The following is a 10,584-nucleotide window of genomic DNA, read 5'->3' on the forward strand; positions in this document are numbered from 1 at the left end:
GCTAACATGAAAAAATGACACCAACAGGATTGTCCAAAAAAGCTTTAACAAAAATTGGATCATGCGTATTATGAATTCTAGTTAACAAGCATAAACATTTTTAGAGAAAAATAACGATTACCAAAACTAGATAACAATTGATAAATATTTCAATATAATAACAATAACAAGCAAAATATAAATATATTTGACAGACAAGACAAAAAAAAAAGAAAAAATGACAACAATATAATAACAGTGACGTAAACTAAGTGAAAAATTTTAACAGTGCAATACAAAACAACAAACAAGACAGCAAATTCCGGATAGTGGACTCAGGACAATTTCTCATCAACAACATAACAATAACAATAACAACTTAAACTATGATATTTTTTATGGCTTTCAGTTTGCAGGTGAACACATCAACATGTTGGCATGCTTGATTTCCAATTCTGTGGAGCCGTGGAATTGTACTATGGAAGGCGTAGTTTGTAGAAAAAGAAGCTTTGTTGAAGAGTTGAATGTGCCTGAAGTGTCGAGGAACGTGGAAATTAATTAGGCGAAGTATTTCTGGAGCATCAACTTCGCCGTTCAACAACTTCCAGAGGAAAGACAGGTCTGCAGATTGTCTACGGTCACTCAGTCGAGGAAGGCCCATATCGATGCGAATATCTTCAATCGGCACTGTATAGAATTCATGGCCCAACTTGACGCCAATAGAGCGAAGAAAGCGATTCTGAATTTTTTCTACTCTTGATATGTGGCTGATTTGATGTGGATTCCATATCAAGCTGCCATATTCCAGCACAGGCCTAACCTGAGTCATGTAAAGAGTTCTCAGAGCATTAACATCAAGTCCGTATCTACCACATCTAATGACAAAACCTAGAGCTTTAGAGGCTTTATTGCAGATTGTATTTATGTGCAGGTCTGGGTTTAAATCGTATGACATTAAAACTCCTAGGTCTCGTATGGCACTCTTCCGTGGCAGGATGGCATTATTCATCGTGTAGAAGAAGTCAATACGCTGCTCGGTACGGTGATAAGATACCACTGCAGACTTTGAAACATTGATATCCATGCTGTTATCCAGGCACCAGTTGTCGATTGAGTGCAAACATTGTTGAAGGGTGGAACAGTCTGCCTGAGATTTTATACACTTGAAAACCTTGATATCGTCAGCAAACAGCAAGCACTGAGAGTCGATACTATCCACAACATCGTTAACAAATATATTGAAAAGAAATGGACCCAGATGAGAACCCTGGGGGACTCCAGAAACCGCAGGGAAAGGGATTGACTTGGCTCCTGCAAACTTGACAGCTAAGGTGCGGTCTTTAAGATATGATTCAAACCATCGCAAAAGGCTTCCGACTATGCCATACCCTTTTAATTTTGCCAAAAGATGGTCGTGGCTGATGCAGTCGAATGCTTTACTAAAGTCAATATAGATACAATCTAGTTGCTCCTTGGATGAATATGCTGTGATTATGTGATGTTGCAAAATAAGAAGATTAGTGTTTGTAGATCTACCCTGCATAAAACCATGCTGAGCCACACTTAACAAGCTCTTGAAGGGAAAACTAATTGCATCAAGAAGGAGACTCTCAAAGATTTTTGCGAGTGCAGGCTGAATCACAATGGGTCTATAGTTTTTTACTTCCTCTTTAGACGCAGACTTGTGTATTGGTACTACGAAGCCCATTTTAAATTCAGCGGGAAATACACCAGATGCTAAGCTGTCATTGTAAAGAACAGTTAGCTGGGGAGCAATGAGTTCGCTACAGTGTTTTAGAACGGATGGAGGTATTTCATCAGGCCCGATTCCTTTGTGAGGATCCAGTGACTTCAGTTTCTTCAAGACATCTTCAGGGGATAAGACGCAAGATGAAATGTTGAGATGAGTGTCGAATGAATACACTGGTGGTGGAGTTGAAGGTTGTCTATATACAGAAGAGAAATAGTTTGCGAATAGATTACATATTTCAGCTGGATCAGACGCATGCTGTCCATTGAATGTATAACTGCATGCCGAGTCTCTATCACGCTTCATTTTGTTTACAAAGCTCCAGAAGATTTTTGGGTTACTAGGCACAGAAGAGTTTATATGGGCAACATAATCAGAGAAGCATTTGTCAGCAAGTATTTTGCACCTGGCTCTAGCTCTACTGAACTCCTCGTAGTCGGCGCGTAGCAATGAATATTTGTACCGAGCATGAAGTGACTTCTTGAGCACGACTAGTTTCTTCAACTCGGCATTGAACCAACATGGAAAACGTGTGGCCCCAAGTTTCTTCATAGGTGTGAACTGTAGAACTGTAGATCTGATAGTTTCCAAGAACCAGCTGAAGATACTGTCTTGCATTCCTGGGATCCTATAGTAGACTGTACACAATTTGTTGAGGAGACTCTGATATATCATATCAAGATCACATCTGTTGAAATCAGGGACATAAAGTGTGCTTTTTTGATCGGCAACGGTATCCACATTTAGATCGATAGATAAAGCTGGGTGGTGAGTATCTTCAAGAGTTAGAATATTGTCCAAAGCATGTGAGACTTTAGTAGAACTAGACGAGGAAAAGACCAGATCAAGAGTGACTCCCCTGGCATTAGGCACATTGTTAACTTGATAAAGGGAATGGAGAGTTGCCAGGTCTATCAGTCTTCTAGAGGAGTTACAAGATGGCATAATTATATTGGCAGTCCAGTCTACATGCGGCAGGTTGAAGTCACCAAGGAGGAGACACATGAAGAAGTTGGGCCCGGTTGATAAGATCTCATCAACACCTTCACAAAAGCGATCATAATCGGCCGATGGTCTTTGTGGGGGTATGTAAGAGGTTACAATAAGCATATTTATTTGAGGGTTTATCTGGAGACTCAAAAAGATACATTCAATATCGGGAACAGGAGATGGCAATTCCTTGACTTTCAACTCTGATTTGATCGCAACAAGAACTCCTCCGCCACTGCATTTGTTGCTGGTTATGCAGGAACGATCCTTCCTAAATATTTTGTAGTGAGGAGGAACAATTTCCTGGTTTAATATGTCATCTGAAAGATTAGTTTCCAGCAAAGCAACAATTAATATCGTAGACAGCAGTGGATAATAATTTCCTAAAAGTTGCCAGCTTAGTGCGGAGTCCATTGACGTTTTGCATATACGCTTGGAGGTTGTTGCGATCGGGCGTGACTAGTTTTTTTTAATCTTAACAATCTTAGGTACTCCATTTCGATATTTAATCGTGAGATCAGTATCACCATTTTTCCTTCGCGTCTCCAGAGTATCACGAAGTTCCTTGAGGTGCCTTCTTTCCTCGTTAGTCCTGTCTCTGGAGACACTGACATTCTCTAGTCTTGAGTCGATTCCTGCGAGAGCTGATTCATTAAATTCTCTCATAAATGTGGCAACGCTAGATCGATCCTTGAAGCATACTTTTAGTGGTCTAGGCTTCCTTTCCGAAGAATTCTGACCAATTCGAAAGAAGCTATACTCCAGCTCATTGTCAGACTTACAAAAAAACTCAACCAATTTAGAGACTAGACCTTTATCATGCGTGATTCTAGCCTGTACTTCGGTACTATTTTTTTCTTCGATCCCGTATAATATAATATTGCAGGAACGAGATTCTCTGTCAGCAATTTCGTTAAGAACCATTTCCAAGGGGTTGTCATTCGTGGCCGAGATAGATCTTACTTCAGTTTCTAGAGAGTCAACTCTGTCAGCAACAGCCGCTAATTTTTCTAATTTGCTTTCAACTGCTACTAATCGAGGTTCGAAGTCATCAATTTTTGCAGCTAGAGATTCCAGTTTGCTTTCGATGCTACTCGTAGCGACTCCAATTTCTTCCTTAGTAACCAAGGTATTGAACTTGGTGAGAATCATTGATAGTTTTTCATTCAATTCATGAAGAGGGTCGCAAGAAGCTGGGCAGTCGATTCTTCCACATTTCCAAGTTTTAGTAACTCCTTCTGCGATTTTCTTGTATTCCGAAGAAGACAATTTGACGCAATCTGGGTGGAACCAACGTTTACAGTCATCTTCACATTCAACCCCCTTGTCAGTCACTTTCTTACAGCAAACTATGCATATAGCTTTATCTCGGAGGGCGGATGCCATTATATTTATTTATGATGAGGAGAAATATGGGATCAACAGTAGCTACTCGATTCACCACTGATATCCACAACTCAAATTGCAGCTTAATAAATGAGTGTAATTTCATACAGTAGTTATCCACAAAGACGACAAAATATAGAAGGCTGTGGAAATGCGACAGACGCAGATTCGTTTGCTTGGCCCAGTTCCTCCGTTCAATTCTCGTTATGGTAATCGTGTTGCCTCAAGAGAAGACATTAGCCACTATATATATGACGTCCAAATTAAGTAAACTGTTGTAGTTTGCTTGTTTATGTTGATCACATATTTAGCCATCGTCCCTCCCATAAGCCCATTTAACCAACCGGCGGCCCTAATCTGGGACCGAACCCTTTTACGCTTCAGTCCGCACATAAAAGCGTCTGAAGCATGTTTAATTACTTATTGCAAACGGAAACGGTGGCAACGTCCTTTAACCCTTAATTTGGAGGTCCAGCTACTAGGAGGTCACGAATTGTGGAAATTCATAGGCATGCACTGTGGATATGATACTCCCTGGTGTGGATTAACGTCCGCACTACAGTAGTGAGTACTACTTTCTATGGTCGCCATTTCATTGAAAAAGTATTATTAAATGAAATACCCCTGCCACAGCAAACCTGCTAACTAAGCGAATGTCAATTTTTTCCAATTGGATTCACACTAAAATATGTCCATAAACACGCAATTAATATATTTAAATATAAATTAATGTTACATTAATTCCATACTAAAATAACATTAATTAAAATTTAAGCTTTAGGTTTGCTGCTTATGGGGAAGGTTTAAAAAGTGTTTTTTCGACCAAATGTTAAAATATAGTATAGGTTGAAATAAAATTTGCTTAATATGTGATCAACATAAACAAGCAAACTATAGTTCGGCCGCTTAGAAAACGACCTGCGCGCTAATGCTAAACCAATGCTGGAGGAGGTCGTTTTCTAAGCGGCCGACCTATACAACAGTTTACTTAATTTGCATGAGAATAACACATGGGAATTTATGTATAATTATTTAGTTTTCTCTGTAACAAATATCCATACAAAAACACTTCAATGTACCAAATTATTTATTTAATTTTTTCAAAGCTCTTCAAAATAGTTTATAGATAAGTTGGAAAGTTGTATGTTATGAGAGTGAAAGATGGGAAAACAAATTTTCACCCCATAAAATCCTGGTCCATGGTCCGATCACGCTGGTATGCAAACTCATTAAAGTTTATTAAGCTGGGGTTTCCTTGGTGCGGAAGCGGAGAGCGGAGAGAGGAACGGGAGATGAGCGGAAAAGAAATGGCATTCCGCTCCGCTTCTTACCTAAATGTGTGCTAAAAGTGGAGTCCGCTCTCCGCGTTCCTCTCTCCGCTCTCCACTTCAGCGCCTAGGAGGAAAATTCAGCTTAACGCCCTGACCCTTCAACCAAAATTTCTTGGAATTGGACCAGAATTAATTAACCCAAGTTATCGCGTTCACGGACACATATTATATAGAACATTTAAAAAAAATAATGTTTTTAGCCTCTGGAGACATCAATATAAAAAAGTAAATCGGTCCCTAGGCCTTACCATGCCACCTTGCTACCGTACTTCCCTATCGGAGAATTAGCTAAAAACTGGTCACTGAAAAAGAAGAGCTAGTTTTTATTGTCTTGATGATGTATGCGACATGTCCTGTTTTGTTTAGGTTTCACTCTCACGCTTCTTTTAACCTTCATGAGCCAACAGCAAACAATAATGTAATAGTGGTGCTCCTAGTTAAATCTCTATGAACCAAACGATTTGTGCCCCCCTTTCCCAAATAACAGTAACCATAAATAATCACAAATGGGCTCAACCGTTTGGCACCTCACCTATCTGTCGTATGCTTGGACTCTTCTGGAAGATGTTCACAAGTTTTAAAGAATTTATTCATACTCGTATTATTATTATTTAATGTATCCAGAGCCTTAACATAATACAAATTCATGGGGGGGGGGGGGTGCTGGAACTGGAACTTTGTTTGACACTAGACAAATGTCCTACCAGCAGCTTGTTGAAGACAAACAGGTGTTAATTTGTCAGGCACAGAGGTGAATTTCAATTGTAAGAGCTGAGCAAACTTAAGGTCCCTAACTGGAATGTGTCTTACAATTTGACACACACCAGCTGGTTGCTTGCAGGTGTGCTTGGCTTGGGTAGCAACTATAGCAAGAAAGAGGACTCCTCACCCTTTGGCTCTGCTGCTGCTTGTTTAGGATAATGCTCCCTGGGAAGTATGTACTTGCCATGAGCTTGGGTTGTTGTACAGTAAGTTATACCCACAGGCTCCTCCTTTTGGATGTTCAGCATAAAGGAGCCTGATGTTCAAATCCACCCTGATGCGTTATTGGTTTCGTAAAAACTGACTATGGACCGAGCTTAATCCTAGGCCAACTCAATAATATCATCTTAGCCTTTGCAAGAACACCTGGTATATTTTAGAAACAGATAAAATTATTATTTCTACATTTTATTTTGAAAACTGAGTTTAATAAACTGTTTGATAACTGAGAATAATAAAACTTTGCCTATATTAGACACAGTAACAATAAACTTAAATATAAGTAACTTAATGTTGTCCATATAAATGATTTTACATGATCCTTTTAACACTTTTATGACTATTTCATTTTTTTATTTTGATGGAAGATTATATTTTTTATAAATTCGTCAAAATATTTTGTAATAGGTAGTCCCTCTTGCACCAATCATTATGCCAATTACTAACATAGAATTTAGATTATATTATGTTTCTTAAATCATTTTCACATTATTTTTGAATTTTTTCCTTTTCTTTATCTACTTCTAAGGGATGTTTTTTTATATCTATATACTATTATAAAGAAGAGGTGCTGTCTGTGTGTTTGTATGAGCTAATCTCAAAAACTACTGAACCTACTGGGCTCAAATTGCACACAAATGAAGCTACAGTTCCGAGGATACATATAGAACTATTCCCGCTTCGATATTGTCCTAGGGCTCTGCCCTGTGGGCATTCAAAAATTTGAGGTGAGAGATTTAAAAGTAAATATTGATTGATGGTATCCATGGTAACAAAGAACAAACCTACAAAGTTTAAAAATGTAAACAAGCAGAACTAACTGTCAAATGAATTTTGATTTCACAATTCCACACAGCTGGTTCAAACATATTAAATACTGCACGATTATTAGAACTGAGAGGGTAAGGATTATAAATTTAATAATGATGTCACTAGCCCGAATGTAAACATTATTTAACATCACTTAAATGGAGCTGTCAAACCATATGTTAATGTAATTTCATTAGTGTATGATTCTTTCAGTTACTTCATTTGTTTATGTTTATGATCTATTATACTGAGTTTGTACCGTTTGTACTAATATTTGTGAAATACTGTAATAATATTTTACAGGGAATAATTCGTTGTAAAATAAATCATTCATGGATATAAGAATAATTAAGATTCTATAGGGTGATTACCGAGAAACGCATGTTTTTCAAATAACGAGTACTCAGGTAATTCAGAGCAAAAAATTTATTTATGAGTGGAAAAACAGTGTACACAATATGCAATTTCAGAATAAAATTACTTGCAATTTAGCATTTAAAAATTACATTTCTAACGTGGTGGTTAGAGAACATTGATACTTTTACGGGTCGCCTTCTGCTTTGATACAGCGTTGAAGGCGTTCCTTAAAACTTTCTACGGAATTTGCTAACATATCTCTAGGAATGGCGTTGATTTCCTGGCGAATAGCTTCTTAAAGTTCCTGTATTGTTTTTGGTTTGTTTATATTGTAAACTCTAGATTTAAAAAATCCCCATAGAAAGAAATCTGGAATTTTAAGACCTGGTGAGCGCTCGGCCAAGTGACACCACCAAAACGTGGGATAACTCTTTTAGGTAATGTTCGCCGAAGGAATTCCATTCTAATGCGAGCTGTATGGACTGTTGCCCCATCTTGTTGGAACCATATGTCATTACGTACACGTTGATGGCGCAGTTCCGGCAAGAAATATTCTTCCAACATGTCTAGGTACCGTTGTGGAATCACTGGAGTCACTGTTTTGCCGTCGCGGCTAGGACTCTCTGAGCTGTTGCAAGGCGCATTCTTTCAACTGTATCAGGGGTACTAACTGTCCTTGCCAGTCCAGGAGGTTTTCTCTTAAGCAGAGATCTAATTGAGTTTTACATTATGTATCCAACGCAATATCATGTTACGATCAGGGGTAGCGCCATGCCGTGCAATGTTAAAATGTGTATGAAAGTCTCGCTGAGTCTGAGTGACTGATTCACCATTTGCGTAATATCGTCGCATGACAAACATACGATGCTCAAGGTCCCACATCTTGGCAAAAATTGAAACTGCACACTTCCCCCTACACATCGCAACAACTTCCGGCCGTCGCCGAACGATATTCCTTGTGTACTACGAAAATCAAAAACATGCGTTTCCCAGTAATCACCCTGTATAACCATTGCCAGGCCATTATCCTGAGTTTTATGAGGTTTATTTTTTTTATTTATTTCTGAGTAAACAGCAATATAATCCCCCTGCCGCAGCAAGTCTATAGACTGAGTGAATTTCCATTTTCCTGATTATAATTTCACTAAAATATTGTTGTAGAAAATTACCCTATTTTCCATATTTATTTATATTTTCCTATTTTTTCCTATTTTTCGGTTTGTAACTGTTGTGATGGTTTTTTTGTTTACAGTGAAAACCATTTAACACGTTATATTACTGTACCTTAAAATCTATCATTGGTTTTGTATCGTAGGTAGCCTAAATAAGTATGAACGGTATTAGTTAACCAAATCGTACTATTATCGAGTTAAGTTATACAGTTATATTTTGTTTCTGAATTAAATGGTAGGAGTGATACCATTTGGCATTTTCAAAGAACCAACATTTGTCTCTTTTGCATACTGACCCCGTTGCAAGGCACGGGTATAGCTGCTAGCAAATACGAATAGTAGCGCTGGTTTGCAGTAGCTGTTCAAATAACAAGCGACTGGCGCTACTAATTGTGACCAACCGGATTATTTAGTATCTTATATAAATTAGAGTTAATCTCTACGACCACAAATGTCTTCTTTCTACATAAATATAAATTCCATAGTACCTCCACCGCAGCAAACCTGCAGCCTAAGCAAAATTTCATTAGTGTGACTTTATTTTCAATTAAATCTAATTCAATAACATTAGGTTTAACGATTACCTAGGTTTGCTGCCTGCAGGGAGGGTAACAAAGTGTGATTTATAGGCAAATATTAAGTATTGGCTTAGTATGAAAGAAAGAAATTTGCCAAGTTTGATAAAAATATATGCATAAACAAGCAATATTACAACAGTTTACTTATCCTAACTTACTAATATTATAAGTAAAAAAGTTTGGATGTATGGATGTATGGATGGATTGATGGATGGATGGATGGATGTTTGTGAGAAATACATACTTAAGTAAATACTAAACCGATAAGGTTGAAATTTGGTGTGATGATAGCTGACATTCCCGATTAATATATAGACATATTCTTACCTCAAAAACACTTTCATAATCCGCCCCAGTGGCTCTGGCTCTGGATTTTCTCATGTTAGCCTTATGAGTATTCATATTAAGGGAATAAAAGAAATTTTTCAGCCGTTTCAACTGTACAAGTTGGTTCTATGATATTAAATAGCATTAAAAGTAAGGCTTACCAACAGGGTGCAGCACTATTATGTTTTTTGCATTTATTACAACAGCTAATTTGAACCAACTAGCAACAAAAAGTTGTGGTACACAATGAGAACCTTACTTTTTCCATGGTTTAGGTGCAGTTGTAGAACATTAGGGCTATGGTAGATGTGTGCTACACTATAGGATACCGTATAAATTTAAAGACCAAATTTCCTTAAACCGTGTCCTCTCCCGTAACTGCAATAAGCATTTTATACTTCTATGCCAACCCCGTACGAAGGACGGGTACTCTGCTAGTTTTTGATATACCACATTTAGTTATTACTGACCTGCTGTATATGGTCCAAAAGGCTCTCATTTACCAGAAAGCTTTAATAATACTGTGGCAAGCTCCATCTTTAGGGTACTGCCTCTTAAGGAGTAATAACTCTGCAGAACAAGATCTTCCATTTCTGAGAATTAATCATGAGATTGAGCCAGGTGAGGAGAAAGGCTTGTCAATTTAGAAAAAAATTGTAGGTATTTGTATTAAAAAAAAGCCAGAACTATTTTTTTAATGCTTAAACTCTTTGCAAAAAATACTGTAACATTTTAAATGGAGAGGAGTAAAATAACACAGAACACAGCAAATAAGAATAGTACTGTTACTTTAAAGTAGCTGACACACATTATAAGATCAAACCTTCGATTCCATAAACAGCATCTGTGATATTCTCGCTTGTAATTTGTAGTCCAGTAATGATAAACTAAGCCACAATATTATTGTAAACAATAGTGAAGAG

Source organism: Macrosteles quadrilineatus, unplaced genomic scaffold, assembly GCF_028750875.1.
Source record: "Macrosteles quadrilineatus isolate MER2022 unplaced genomic scaffold, UCM_ALF_1.0 Scaffold_8__2_contigs__length_117827958, whole genome shotgun sequence".
NCBI lineage: Eukaryota > Metazoa > Arthropoda > Insecta > Hemiptera > Cicadellidae > Macrosteles > Macrosteles quadrilineatus.